The following is a 15,112-nucleotide window of genomic DNA, read 5'->3' as shown; positions in this document are numbered from 1 at the left end:
GCCAGGACCTCAATTCTTGCTGCTCAGAAGTCTCAGGCTATTGCAGCTCAAAAGTCTTCCCTTTAAAAGTTATATCTTTCATAGGCTTCACCAGTTGATTTGGAAATCACAAGATGAGCACTGCCTGTTCCTTTCTCTTAGGACATCTTAGGATGCAATAATGATCTCATGATGATGGCACTAAGCCCAGCTATCTGAGTTGCAGACAGGTAATAGGTAAGGAAAGTGTGTGTGAAGGGAACTTGTGGTTAATATTTCAAAATATTATTCTACCATAAACATCTCGTAGACATTTCACATTTAAAATATTCAGAATAGAATTCTTGATCTGCTCCCTTCCCAGATTGGAATTCCACCAGTGTTTCTTGTTCCAAAAAAATGCATCAATACGATATGAGAAACAGGCATTCAAACATTTGATTTTATTTCCTAAATATCTTTGACATCTCTGAATTACTTGCGAACTTCACCACCACAACCCTAGTCCAGGCCAATACCATCTCTTAGCTCTACCACTGAAAAAAAATACTATGGAACAAAAAGTCAACTAGGACTGTGAAGAGTAGTTAAAACTTGGAGAAGCAACTGTATGAAAGTCAATATCTCCCCCACGCCCTGCATCTTTGCCCCAAGGACAGGCCTCATGCACGGAGCAATGCAGAGCTCGCAACTGAAACTCCAATAGAAATCACACTGACTTTCTAGAGGAACCAAGGAAAGAAGCTCCAACAACGTGGAGAGCAAGGGAGAAATACAGGAGAGAGAGCTGGAAAACCAGAAACCCCTGATTGTGTGCATGAAACCACACAAGTCTCAGCACCAAACCCTAAACTATGCAAGCATGGTATAAACCCAAAGCAATGTAGCACAGGCTAAGAGAGCTGAAATTATATTTGAACTACCCATAAAAGTCTCAGCCTAAACCCTAAAGCAAATATCAAAAATAGAATTTTTACAACTCAATAACAGGAAAACAAGCATCCCAGTAAAAACAGCAAAATATTTAAATAGGCACTTCACAAAAGATATACAAATGGCCAATAGACACACAAAAAGATGTTAAACTTCATTACTTATCATGGAAATAGAAAGTAAACCACAACAGTACACCACTACACAGCTTTACAACGGGTAGAATTGAAAAGACTAACACCACCAAGTGTTGGTGTGGGTGAAGCAGCGGGAACTCGCATACACCACTGATAAAGATCTCTGCAAAACAGTTTCACAGTTGTTTTTTTTTAAATAGAGTTAAACACATATCTACCTTCCAACTTTGCCATTCCACTTCAAGATGTTTAACAAAGAAAACTGAAAACACATGACCACACAAAAACTGTGCGTGAATGTTCATACCAGCCTTATAGTTCATGGCCAAAAATGAGAAAAAAAAAAATGCCCATCAACAGGTGAAGAGATATCCTATGGTGCATCCAGACAGTGGAATACCACACAGCCATAAAAAGGAATAAACTATTGATACACACAACAATTCGAACAAATCTCAAAATTAATATACTGAGTGATACAAGCCAGATCAAATTGTATACATATTTTATTATTCTATTTACAAAATATTCTAGAAAGTACAAATTAATCTGTAGTGATAGAAAGCAAAGCTTGTGGTTGCCCAGAAATGGGTATAGAGGATGGGTGATGAAACTATTCATTATCAAGATTGTTATGACTGTTTTATTGTTGAACACATATGAAATTGCACATGTTAAATATGTGCCGTTTGTCAATTATACCTCAACAGAATTGTAAAAGAAATAAAAAAGTAGCAAATGCACATGCATATACACACGCACACAAATATACTATTCAGAATAGGTAACACATTTGCCAGTTCACATTGACTATTATGCACTACAGTGCTGTGGTTAAGAGTGGGGTCTCTAGAATTATTTGGCCTGGGTGAGAAATCCAGCTACTTATTTATTTATGTGGCCTTGGGCAAGTTAATTACCCTATCAGAGTCTCAGGTTCATTGTTTACAGAAAAGGGATAAAAATGTTACTTATAAAAAGTAAACCCATAGTTTCATTCAATTTAACCTAAAATTCACATTCCTTAATATGACTTACAAAGACCTGCATGGATGGCCTTTCCTCTTCTTACATTTTCAGCCTCATTTATCACCATTCCACGTTTCACACCAGACACACGCCACGTTATTTTGTCCTTCTGTGCACTAGCACATGCTACAGGAGCCTTATCTAAAACACTTGGGACAAGATATTGTGCAGAAATCAGAATATTAGATTTTAGGAAGTAAAATAGAGTATATATTACATATTACCTAGTACCCTAGTGGGGTTTGGAGCAGCAACCTCTAATCAAACTTATCAATATTTAGGCTTAAAACCATATTCAAATTTAAATGCACGTTGGAAAAATAGATCATAAAAAGTCTCATATAAGTGCCAGTTAGATTTTGCCACTAAATGTGTTAGAATAAGTTCAAGTTTTACAGACAATTAAGTTTTTAAAATATATTTTCACGGCTTTGGTGATTTCAAAATTGATACTAAGAGACTGCCAACCTATCTTTCTTTTGTGTGGAGTTACTTTTCCTGTAGGCCTTCTCTTCTCACCTCATATTCTCTACCTAGTCTGGCTCATCCATGCCCAAATTGTCAAGTACAGCCTATATACATACAATCCTAAATTTTTATCTCTGGCCTAGAGTTCTACTCTGCATATACAAGTGTTTCCTTGGCATTTCTACATAAAGTCTCATAGATATCTCAAACTTGTCATATTCAACACTAAACTCTTGATTTTCTCTGCCCATCCTGTTCCTTTTCCCATCTTCCTCGCCTCAGTGCATGATACCTCCATTCATCCAGTTGCTCAAGCCAAAATCTGTGCCATCCTTGATTTCTCTAGTGGTCTGATCCAAAAACCTAAGTGACATCCTTGATTTCTCAAGTCTTCTTCCAAACCATTATTCACATAATGGCCAGAGTAACCTTTCCAAAACAAATTGAATTGTATCATTCCCTGGCTTAAAACCCTTCAATGAGTGCCTGTTATGCTCAGGATAAAATCCAATGTTGTTAACATGGCCATTAAGACCCGACATGTTCTAGTGCCTGCCTTCCTCTCAGATCCCAACTTGCCCTTCAGTCACTATGCCCAAGATCCTTGGCTTTCTTTCTTTTCTTCTGTTCCTCACTTGACTAGCTCCTATTCATCTTTCATATCTCACCCTAATGGTCACTTCCTCAAGAAACTTTCCCTGACATCCCAACATAAATTAGGACCCTCATATAGATATACTCTCTAATGCTTTATCCTAGAAAGCATACATATCTAATAGAATATAAAACTCACAAACATTAAGACACCAAAAATATTTACAATGGTATTTGAAGAGGAGTTTTCTTTAGAGATCCTTTTTAGTGACAAATTGAATGCACTTTTATTTCTATTTTCAGAAAATTCAGAAAAGAACACTTCAAGTCCTTTGTAACTTCAGTTTTTCCCTTCAGAAAATGTGGAGCTATGCATTTGGGAAGAGACTAAAGTTGTAGATAAGTTGATTGATAAATGATTAATAAAGTTTGAAAAAGAAAAGGGGGGAAAAGTGAACTGCTTCAACCTAGATGACTGAGAAATCCAAGCAGACTTCTCTAGTGCTTGTCAATCTTCCTCTAAGGGAGAAGAGAGACCACTGAATAGTCTCAGAAGGCAGTTTAAATCCCTGCTCTGACACTATTTCTGTGATCCCCTAGAAAACATTTTCTATATCTGCACCTTACTTTCTTCATCTCTAAAAGAAGGTTGCTATTTGTCTGATTTATCTCCCAAAGTTATTCTGAGAACCAAACAGGATAACAAATATAAATGTGTTGCTAATTGTAAATTGTAGCAAATTGTAAATTCATTCAATGACTAAAGTGAGGGCATTGTAATTATAAGAGCTAACATTAAATAGTCTAACTATCTGGCTGTGGGGCAAGAACATCACTAAATATACTCTTATTCTGAGTATATTTTGTAAATGAGGCGTCAGTGAACTCTAAAATGCCTCTCCCACTTCTGTCCTATAGCTGAGTCTGTCCCCACTTCTCTGCATTTCTACTGGTGCCATGGCCAGCATATGCACATCACAAATAACTCCAGGAGAAGAAAGAACAAAGCTTACCATTTCTTGTTTAGTGCAGAAACATGTCAAATATGCTTTGAATGGCTGTTTTTCATAGAATTGTGATAGGATGCTGTATAGATTCATTTTATATTGCTGCTGTAACAAATTAGTTTAAAACGACACCCAGTTATTATATCACAGTTCTGTAGGATAGAAGTTTGACTTGCGTCTCAGTAAGCTAAAATTGAGGTGTCAGCAGATCTGTGTTCCTTACTGGGGGCTATGGGGAAGATTCTGCTTCCAAGTTCATTGAGGCTTTGGCAGAATCCAGTTCCTGGAATTGTGCTTGTGGAACTGAGGTCCCCATTTCCCTGCTGGCTGTTGGCTGGAGATTGTTTTCAGCTTCTGAGGACCAATCACATTCCTTGGCTTGTGGCCCTCTTCCACCATCTTCAAAGTGGATCAAGTTCTCAGAATCTCTCTGATTTTTCCTTCTGCCTCATCTCTTCTGTCTTCAGTGAGAGAAAGTTCGCTGCTTATGAGGGCTGGTGTGAGTAGATTGGACCCACGTGGATAATAGATAATCTCCTTATCTTAAAGTCTCTAACCCTAATTAAATCTGTTCACTAAATCATACATATGTATGAAGTCCCTTTTGTCATGTAAGTTAACAGGTACCAGCGATTAGATTGTGGACATATTTGGGGAGCCATTATTTTGTCTACCACATAGTTTCTGTATTATATATTTATGAATTTTTCCTACCAAATGGGATATTATATGAAGTAAGAGTATATATATATTTGAATAGATACATTGATATTGCATGGATGACAGTGAGAACAAACACTCTGATTGTTTCATTTATTAAGTCCATGCAAATAGCCCTTATGTGTGTGTGTTGTGGGGGCAGTGTTGAGAAGAGAAAGCATTAAAGACTGGGTCAGTTCTCTCAGAAAATTGGGATTAGTCTATTTTTATTATTTTGTGATTAGTTTTAGGTACCTAAAATTTGTACTCAAATAAGCAAAATAAAAGGATATTTAAACTTTCATATGTAATAGGAAAGAAACAGAGGAATTCTCAATTCTTTCGATTCAAGAATAATTTTTAAGATTTACTGTGTGTGTGTGTACAAGTCACAGTTTGAGAAAGAAGCTAAAAGAAAACTTTGGAAATAAAGAAATAAAGAGAGAGGGTTCTTTGATGACATAAAAGGAACAGAGCTCAAGGAATACACTTTTGAAGAGAAGCTCCTCGGGCCCGAAATATTTACTAGCAACAATAAAATTGCTCTCTTGGAGCCTAAGTTAATATGATTAATCCATCTGACCAGACCATAAACTTCAAGGACTGTATGCACATTCACAGCAGGGCTCATGTAATGGGGAAACAGCAAAGAAAAATAAAAGTATATATCTTGTACATGATAAAATAGGCTAACTGAATGTGCCTAATCTCTATTACAAGATAGAAAACTCAAGAGAAGAGATATTTGGTACAATTTTTTAAATAAGGGAATATTTCTATAGAGATATTAGGAAAATAAAATTTGCGTGGTTGGTAGCTTTTAAAAGTGTATAGTATGGAGCACCTTGTTACTGACCTTTCCTTTGGAATTCAAAATTTACACCTAACAAAAGAGTTTGTCCCTGTGTATTTAGACTTTTAATGTCATTGAGAGAAACTCTTTGGTTTTTGTTTACTCTTAAATCAAGATATTTAATCTATAAGAATAGCAGCTATATTCTATTGCATGTTTATATATCCAATTACATCATGTCATTTTCAAAAGTGATGAATTTTTTAACTTGTAGAATAATCTTGGCTGAAAGTCTCCTCCACCATTTTTGGCAATATAAATTTGTTGAGAAAATAACCACTTTAATCAGAGCTTTCAAATTTATTAGCCTAGAATAGTACATACTTATTATATTTTATTTGTGGCTACAATACTGACCTTTAAAAATGACGAATCTTATATACCTCTACTTTTTCATTTTTATTGCTTCTTTAAACTTAGTCATTAATTTATCTTTCATTGCTATTTTCAAAACCCAGATCCTTTTATTTAGTGATCCTACAATTTTATTCTATTGGTAATTCAATTTAATAAATTGCTCTCGTATCTTTTTCAAATCTTATTTCTTGCTATCCTTAAGTTTATTTTTTTTCCTAGCTTCTCGAATTAATTGCTTAATTTATTTTCAAGTCTTCTTGTATTAAAATAAGAACATTTAAAGCTATTGATTTTTCTCAAACTACGGAATTTGCCACATTCTCTATGGTTTAAATTGTAGTGTTATAAATTCCTGTGATTTCCTATAAAGTCAAAGATTAAAGTTGGGGTTACTGCTTTATTCCAAGAGTTATATAAAAGAGTTTCAAAATTTCCAAATGGTTCTGTTTTATTTTTGCTGATTTTTTAATTCGCAAATCCACTGCTAGTTACATTTTCTCTACAGGTTCTGTATAATTTGTGTTACTATTACTCCTATTTCATCACTTTGCTGCCATGGGAAAGAGAATCTGTCCTTCCATTGTATTTTCTAAATAGTTACCATTTGTATGTAGGAAAGCTATTGATTTTTATATATTAACTTTGTGATCAACCAACATACTAAATTTTCTTTTTGTCTCTAGCACTTTTTCATTTGATTTATACTTTGGACTACCTAGTGTATATTCCGATCATCTGTACATGATACTTATTTTCTGCTCTCCTTTTTAATATGTTTACCTGTTATTTTATTCTCTTGTCTATTTGCTATTTGCATTGACTAGTACTTTTAGAACTTCAGGAAAACATGATAGTTGGCATCATTGCCTCATTTCTGATTTTAATGAGAATGTTCCAAGTATTTCACAACTGAGAATGTTAAGGAAGCATCCATCTATTTCTATGTCACCAACAATGAAAAAAATCTGAATTGACCTATTAAGATGGTGAGTTTCATAAATATATTAACACTTTCCCAGTATCAAATAATCCCTACATTCTGAATAAATCTTATTTAGCTATGGTAAATTAATCTCTTAATGCACCACCCGATTCTCTTACTAATATTTTATTTAGGATTTATACCCTAAAATCTTCTGGGATTTTCTTCTTGTCTGCTATTTTTGTGTCTCAGCATTTTGCCAATTTCCTTAAAAAAAGTTTGCAGCTCTCATTCTCTTGCCATGCTTTGGAACAGTTTAAGTAGTATCAGGACTATTATACCTTTAAATATTTGAAATAATTCACTGTGAAATCAACTTGATCAGGGAATAAATTTAAGGGGAGGGAAGTAGTTCTTGTGATAGATTCTGTCTCAGGTTTTATGAAATCCTCCTCCAATATTTTCGGTCTAGCTGAGAAGAAAAGGAAAATTTTTAATTTTTATTTATTAATTTATTATTTTATTAATTTATTATTTGCCAAATTTAGTTTATTTATTTGCCAAATCTGAGTGCCTCTTTTCTATTGGAAGTAGGAGGACAGCAACATTTGGAGTCAAACATATGTCAATGAACTTTACCACTGAGCCAAATTAAAAATTCATTAATTTAACAAATATTTATTCAGTACCTACTAGACATTGTGCTATGTGCTAGAGACAGAGTGATAAGATAGATATGACCACTGCCCTCATGAAGCTCAGAGGCTACTAGAGGAGACAGTCATTCAACCATATCTACACAGACAGATAGTTACCAATCGCTAGAAATGTTGTAAATTAATGAAATAGGGTTATCTTAAGAAGAATCCTGGATTTGGGAAGCACACTTGAAATTGGGTAGTTGGGCTATTTCTTGGTGAGTAAATGACACTGAATTGAGATTTATATGGTGATTAAGAGTTTGGAAAAGAAAAGTGGAGGAAAGAGTGCTCCAGTTATATGGAATAGCATTGGAAAGGTCCTGAGTTGGGAAACAACTTGCTATTCTCAAGGAACTGAAAGGAGTCAGAAAGGCTTATCATAATGAGCAAGTACAAGTAGAAGAGTGATGTCAGATGAGGCTGGAGTGATAGGCAAGGGGAAAACCTCACAGTTTTCCTCTCCCTGCTCTGAACTAGGGTTCCTGATGTTTGCTTCTAGCCCTCTTCCTTGGCCCTTGACAGGCAGTCAAGAGGTCAAAGAAGTCCACTCCCGGGAAGTGATATTTAAGCTGAGCACTCAAAGTGAATAGAATGTATAATTTCTCTGTTTCTTTGAAAGCTTTCAGTTAGTTGGAATAGTGCTTCCATTCTCTAACTTAAATGCCTGCTCATGTTAGGAACCCATGAGAGCAGCATCAAATGCTGTCCCGGTCAAGAAAATGCTGAGAGGTAGAGTTGGTTACTCACTCCCAGTGCTCGTACTAGTGCACCGATGGATTGGGTTTGGATCCCACAACCTACCCAACTTTCTGCCCTCCCCTTTAGGCCCTGCTGCTCTGAGGTTGAGGCCATTTCAGGGTTCTGCCTAGTATTGCATTCACCAACTCTTTAGGCAGACTCATCACTCAAACACATAGGATGCATTGCTCTTCTTTCAATCTTATGTTCTGTACTGTATTCTGAAAAAACATAATGTTACCTACTTGTGGATAATACCTTTCTCTAGTTTATAACTCCGGTATTTTTTTTCTTAATTTTATATTCCCTTTTAAGTTTAACAGGGACTTGGGAGAAGAGAAAGGTTAAACACATTTATTCTGTTTATTCAGACTAAAAGTCTGAAGAGCATCAAATTTGAAAAGATATATCATAAAAGAGAAAAAAGAAATATAATGTTGTTCTTGATTCTCAGTTAAATAGAAAAAAGCACATATTATAGAAGAAAGCATATATTCTCTGAAGCAAAAGATAGAAATTGAGATGAGACAACAGATTAAGATGCACAGGATATTGACTGAGATAAGCAATAAACATGGGCAAATTGTAAATGTCATAAAAAATTTAAAATTGTATAAGATTTAGTATTAACCAGAATTATCACTGTAAAAAAATTAAATCAGTCATATGGAAACAAGCCTGAGAATCACAAAACGCAGAGGAATATTATGGAGAAAAGAATATGACAAGAGAGACGATTACAGAAGTGGGTGAAGATAAAGAAGGGAGAGTCAACATACGGATAATTTGTGTTCCTGCAGAAAAGATCAGGATATAATTTATGGAAAGAATTTACATTATTTTCATGATAATAAAATAGTCATAAAAGTATTTTAAGCAATGCAATGAACATGATAAAAAGAAAGACAGAGAGGGAGGAGGGTGGGAAGAAGGAAGGAAGGAAAGAAGAGAGAGAAGAGAGGGAAAGAGGAGGGAGGGAAGGAAGGCAAAAAGAAGATATAGAGACTAGATCTCCAGTGCGACTCTTAATATTAATACTCTATTAAAGTAAAATCTGCTTGGTATTCTCAGTTTTCCCCGGTTGCCGTATTTTTAAAACTAAGTTTATTGTATAGTGTTTGTGTCATTGGAGAAATTATGGAAAGTATACTGAATAAAAATAATCCATAGTTCTAATTTATTTCCACTCTTTCTTTATACACATATCTGTAACCAGGTTGAGATCAAACTGCAAATTCAATTTTGTATTCTGATTTTCAACTGTCTTCATTTTGCCATATCATCAAAATGCTTTACGATGGCTGCTGAATTTTTCATTGTGAGTATTTACCAAATATCACTTAAGTATTCCCCTAATACTTTGATTTAAAAGGAAAGCTGATAACATTAGCTTCCTTCAAAATGGGCACCTACCTTAAGGCAGCAGTTGTTTTCTGCATAAGTAGAGGAGTTTCTCTTGAGAAGTGCAATGGGAACATTATATTATTATGCATTAAAATTGATGGTTTACATCTAAAACTGTGTCCTGAGCCATAACATGAAATGGTCACTTTTGAGCATAGAACATCTACTATACATGGCTGTGATGGAAGAGTTCCATATCCGTTACCTAAAACAAGAAGCTAATTTAACTTCCAATAAAATAATTCCAAACCAAAAGCCAACATTTGTTTAACATCTAATAAAGCAAAGGAAACTCAGGAGTATATGTGCTAATTTTAACTAAAGACTTCCTTTGAAATCCAGATGTAACACTTTAGTGGTTACATTCAAAATAATTTAAACCTGACAATTTTAAATTTATCATTTTCTTTTCAAAATGGTATTGTTATTTAATAAGAGATCTAATATTTCATCTTGGCATATGCACTATATTTACTAAATAGAACTGAGTCAACACATGTGGTTAGAGTCCCATCACCATTGCTTACTATTCTACCATCTGTGGAGAGTCTCACAGGTTTTCTGAGAAGATAGCATGGTCTGTATAAACTGGAGGCACGCACACCTGTATTCTAATTCAACCTTATCAACTAACTAGCTAGGTGTTATCGGGAAAATTCCTTAACATTTATGAATTACATTCTCCTCATCAGTAACAGAGAGATAATAATAACCTACCTCATGAGGGCAATTGAGTGGATTACATAATAAATTGTTAGCCTAAGGGACTGGTCCTGTACCTGGAACATAGTAGATGGGCATTGATTACTAATGTTGGCCTCAGTTTCCTAATCTGTAATTAGTCACATTGAAAGGATTGAATGAAAGTATTTATGACAGCTAAAAAAACCCATGCCAATCTATTTTCATATCATTGCTATAGAAATGCACACATGCACACACAAAATCATCCTGTATGGAGCAGCACATTTTGTAGCTGAATACACAGCTTTGCATATGCAGATAGAAAACTGAAATGCATTCACCAAGCCATTATCGGTTATCCTTGCCTGTTACATCCATTGCAGAGATATCTTCATGATGAATAGCCATGTTAAAGCAAATTATAGATTGAAAGCAGCAAAAAGACAGTTAGATATAGTCCTTCATTTATTTTCCATTCTGTTGCCTAGACACCTACTCCTTGGAATTTCGAAAGTAATATGACTTGCTGTTGTCACACACCCTTCCAAACAGGAGAGAAGAAAAAAACTAAAGAATGGCAAGCAACAATTGAGGTTGTCTTTTAAAGTGAAAATAAAAGACATTTTCTCTACTAAGTGGAAAACTTCTAAAATAAATATTGCTTAAGTGAGACATCAAGTCTAGATGTGTCAACTCACACGATTTTGATTTTACAAACTCTAATTCTTCATTTAACATTTTATTAAATGAGTTTTTCTTTTTTTTGGTTCATAGTAGCTTAGTCAAGATTTTAAACAACTGCACTCAGTTTCTAGGCATGTTGTACTGAATTTATAGGATATCTTCATTTTTACAACAAAGCCACAGAAACACCATGCTAGTTATAGTATAGTTTCAAAATGCCAATAAATTTTACTTATGATATATGCAGTACATTTGTCCACACCATTTATTTGTAAAATTAATTCCCTAAATGTCCAACTTTTTGATTATCCTATTGTCCATTTCATTTCTATAATCTTTACTAAGGCCACAGTGATATTTGCCCATTTTGTTCCCTCTGCCTAGAAATTGTTTTATTCATGTCTTAACTTGGCTATTTTTTACATATCCCTCAAACCTCAGACTGTAGGAACGATTTCACTGACCTCCTCTTTATAATACACTCTTCAGTCTTGCAATACTCTTTGCAATTTCATAGAAATTTGTTTCATCCTTTATTTAAAGACTGTTTCTAACACAAAATAGTAAGTTATATGATGGCAGGAACCACACCTGCCTTAGCTCAACCATGTATTCCCAGAGACTAACACAAGTATGGCATAGAGGTGGCAGGCATTTAATAAGTATTTGGTGAATTAATGAATAAATGAATGAATGAAATAGATATTAATCTCTGTGAGATTCAGTTTCCCTGTCTGTAAAGTGGGAATAGTAATACCCTCCTCAAAGGGATTTTCCTATGATTAATCTGGCTATAACAGATGTGAAAAAATATCAGAGCACCTGGCATCTGCCAAGTGTGAAATGAATGGCAGCTCTCACCAACCTCTAACTTAAGTTCATAGCTGAGTAGGTAAGGCAGACTAGTAAACAGGAAATTACAAGTGTGAAGAGAGTCAGAGGGGAAGTACAAAAGAATAAGGTGCTATGGGAGCTTACAATAGACATAATTAATCTAAGTAGGAGTGGATCTCCCTGAGGAAGTAATGAATAAATTAATGAAAGAATAAAAAGACTATGAATACTAGGCACCATGCTAGGTTGGGGAAACGAAGATTAAATAGAGACCCTCTAGTAAAGAGATTAGAGTTTATTGATCTTCTATATTAACATTTCCTATACAAGTTATACTCAAAATATAAATAACTAGTGGAAATAGTTTCTAAATGAAATCTCACAAATCCTACTCTCATTTTTTAAAAACTTGAGAAATACTGGGTTAAATTGGCTCAGTATTTTGACAACACATTGTCACACAATTCACTTGACGGATTCGTTCCACTCTTCTTGGGGTTGGGTAGTCACAGGCTTTATCATAAAATGCCCTTATACTACATTTCACACCCAGCATATTGATAACTACATAATTTGTGGAAATGGGAAAAAAACTACTTACCTCCAGAACATCCCTTTAAGGTAAAAATGTAGAGAAAATTGCCCAGTCCTGTATAGAAATTTGTCCTTATAAATTATGTTTATCATTGTGACTAAAAAAAAAATGTTTCAGAAGAGTGAACCAATAATCTTTGTTGAGTGTATTATGTATAAATCATTACACTTAGTGCTTGATACATAAGAAACAGCATTTGTTTAATTTGCTTTAATTAATTTAATCACTATGCATTTATTAGATTAGAAAAGGTGGACTCCTTTGTTAACTCTCAGTTTCCACAGAATATTTTATTATGTAGGAAGTTGGTATTAAGATAGTCAGATGCCTTTGGGAAAGGGAGGGAAGAATGTACATACCTATATATTTGAACTTGCTTCATTGCATATTACGTAATACCAGCATATCTTGTTCAGCAACACAAGGAATCCATCTCTCATCTTACCATTAGATAGGAACTCATTTGAAGTCATTTATGCAATTGCTGATTCTCTCATAAGTGCAAACTTTTACCCCTGCTATCAATACTGATTGTTAGAAAGGCAGAGGAAGGGGATACCCTTTTTATCTTCACCTACACGTTGAAGAAGAGTTATTTCTTAACCTGTGAGAAAACATTGGAATGATTCTTATGACTGTGGTTATTATTAATACATAGTATGTTTTTAAAACTGAGGTACCACCTAATAGACATCAACACTAGTTCACCACAACTCCCTCAGAAATATAGCAAGAACAGTCCCCCTCCTTATCTCATTTCCTTCTCCAACCCAGGTAAGATATCAAAATTAGAAACTTACATTCATATAATTAAAATAACCATAATTCATATTAGATGCTTTAGCATGAAATTAGGTGATTCCAGAATTATACCACATTACATTAACTCTGAAAAAAAGATGAATGTTGAAATTCCATTCAACAAAATCTCTTAGCTAGAGAGAAAAAAGAAAAAAAAAAAAAAAAAACAGGAGCCTGAGAATAGGTACACGTCTCTAAACTTCTCTAGTATTAAACCATGAAATGATATAAAATCAAAATGCATTGTTGAATCACTGTCCAAATCTAAATACACGCCTGGGTTTCCTGAATAAATGTATGAAATGAAACATTATTGCACTTAAAATGGGACACTGACTATAATCACATGGTAGTCAAATATACAGTAATTTTATTTATAGATTTTTTAAAAATATGAAAAAACTCCAAGTCCAGATGGATTCACTGGTGAATCTACCAAACATTTAAGTAAGAAATGGTACCAGTTTGATACAAATTCTTCCAGGAAATTAAAATGAAGGGGATACTTCCCAACTCATTCTATGAGGCTAGTATTACTCTGATACCAAAAAAAAAATATTTTTTGACTATATACCAATATCCCTCGTGAATACCGATGCAAAAATGCTTAAATTTTTAATAAACCAATTCAGCAGTACATAAAAAGGGTATAACATTATGATTAATAGGCTTCATCCCAGGAATGCAAATTTGATTAACATGAAAATATGTAGCAATGTAATTCACCACATCAACAGATTAGAAAAAAGCAAGACCACAATACCATATCAATAGATGCATAATAAGCATTTGACAAAATTCAACATCAATTACTGAAAAAAAAAATCACCGCACATTATGAATGGAAGGGAACTTCCTCAACTTGATGAAGAAAATCTACATAAACCTACAACTGATAAACCTAAACCAAAAATCTGATAAACCTACAACTAACATCATATTTAATGGTGAAAGACTAAATGCTTTCTCCCAAACGTCATTCATAAGACAAGGACGTCTACTCTTTCCACTTCTACTCAAGATTGTTCTGGTAGTTCTATATGGTTCAATAGGAAAATACAAAATTAAGGACATCTAATTGAGAAAAGAAGTAAAACTATCTTTAATCACAGATGAGATAATGATATCATCATCTATGTAGACAATCCTATAGATTCTTCAAAAGCGCTATTAGAACCAGTTAGTGAATTTAACAAGTTTTCAGGATAACCAATATACAAAACATATCAATATATGATCAATGTAAAAAATTTTATGTAATCAGTATATAACCACTATTGATCAGTATATGATCAATATTGATCTATATAAAATCAATATGCAAAAATCAATTTTATTTCAGTTGAATTTTCTAACTTACTATTTATAACAGCTTTGAAAATATGAACTACATTGAGATAAATTTGACCAAAAATATAGAAGACTTGTACATTTTAAACTACAACACATTGCCAAAAGAAATTAAAGAAGACTTAAATAAATGAAGCAATATAACATGACCATGGATTAGAATACTCAAAATACATAAGATGTCAGTTCTCCCCAAATTGATCTAAAGATTCATTTTAAAAATCCTAGCAGTCAAAATCCTAGCACAATTTTTATAGAAATTAACAAGGTAAATCTAAAATTCACATGCAAAGGGTCTAGCAGAGCAAAACTTTGAAAAAGAAGAACAAAATTGAGGTACTTA

The 15,112-nt window shown here is 34.0% G+C and overlaps 1 long non-coding RNA gene across 1 annotated transcript; it reads right to left on the bottom strand.

Moving 5' to 3' along the window:
* Window positions 1-2,116: 2,116 nt before the first annotated feature.
* LOC147911729 (uncharacterized) lies at window positions 2,117-10,838 on the bottom strand. Its single transcript, XR_015550576.1, has 3 exons — window positions 10,539-10,838; window positions 9,831-10,026; window positions 2,117-2,227 (listed from the first exon to the last, which is right to left on the bottom strand). It is a non-coding gene; the product is annotated as an uncharacterized LOC147911729 (long non-coding RNA).
* Between the last annotated feature and the right edge of the window lie 4,274 nt (window positions 10,839-15,112).

This window comes from Ceratotherium simum, chromosome X (genome assembly GCF_057802395.1).
Source record: "Ceratotherium simum simum isolate JZ-2026a chromosome X, ASM5780239v1, whole genome shotgun sequence".
Taxonomy (NCBI): domain Eukaryota; kingdom Metazoa; phylum Chordata; class Mammalia; order Perissodactyla; family Rhinocerotidae; genus Ceratotherium; species Ceratotherium simum.
The sequence above is the reverse complement of the archived record's forward strand: the minus strand, read 5'-3'. Positions and strand labels throughout refer to the sequence as shown.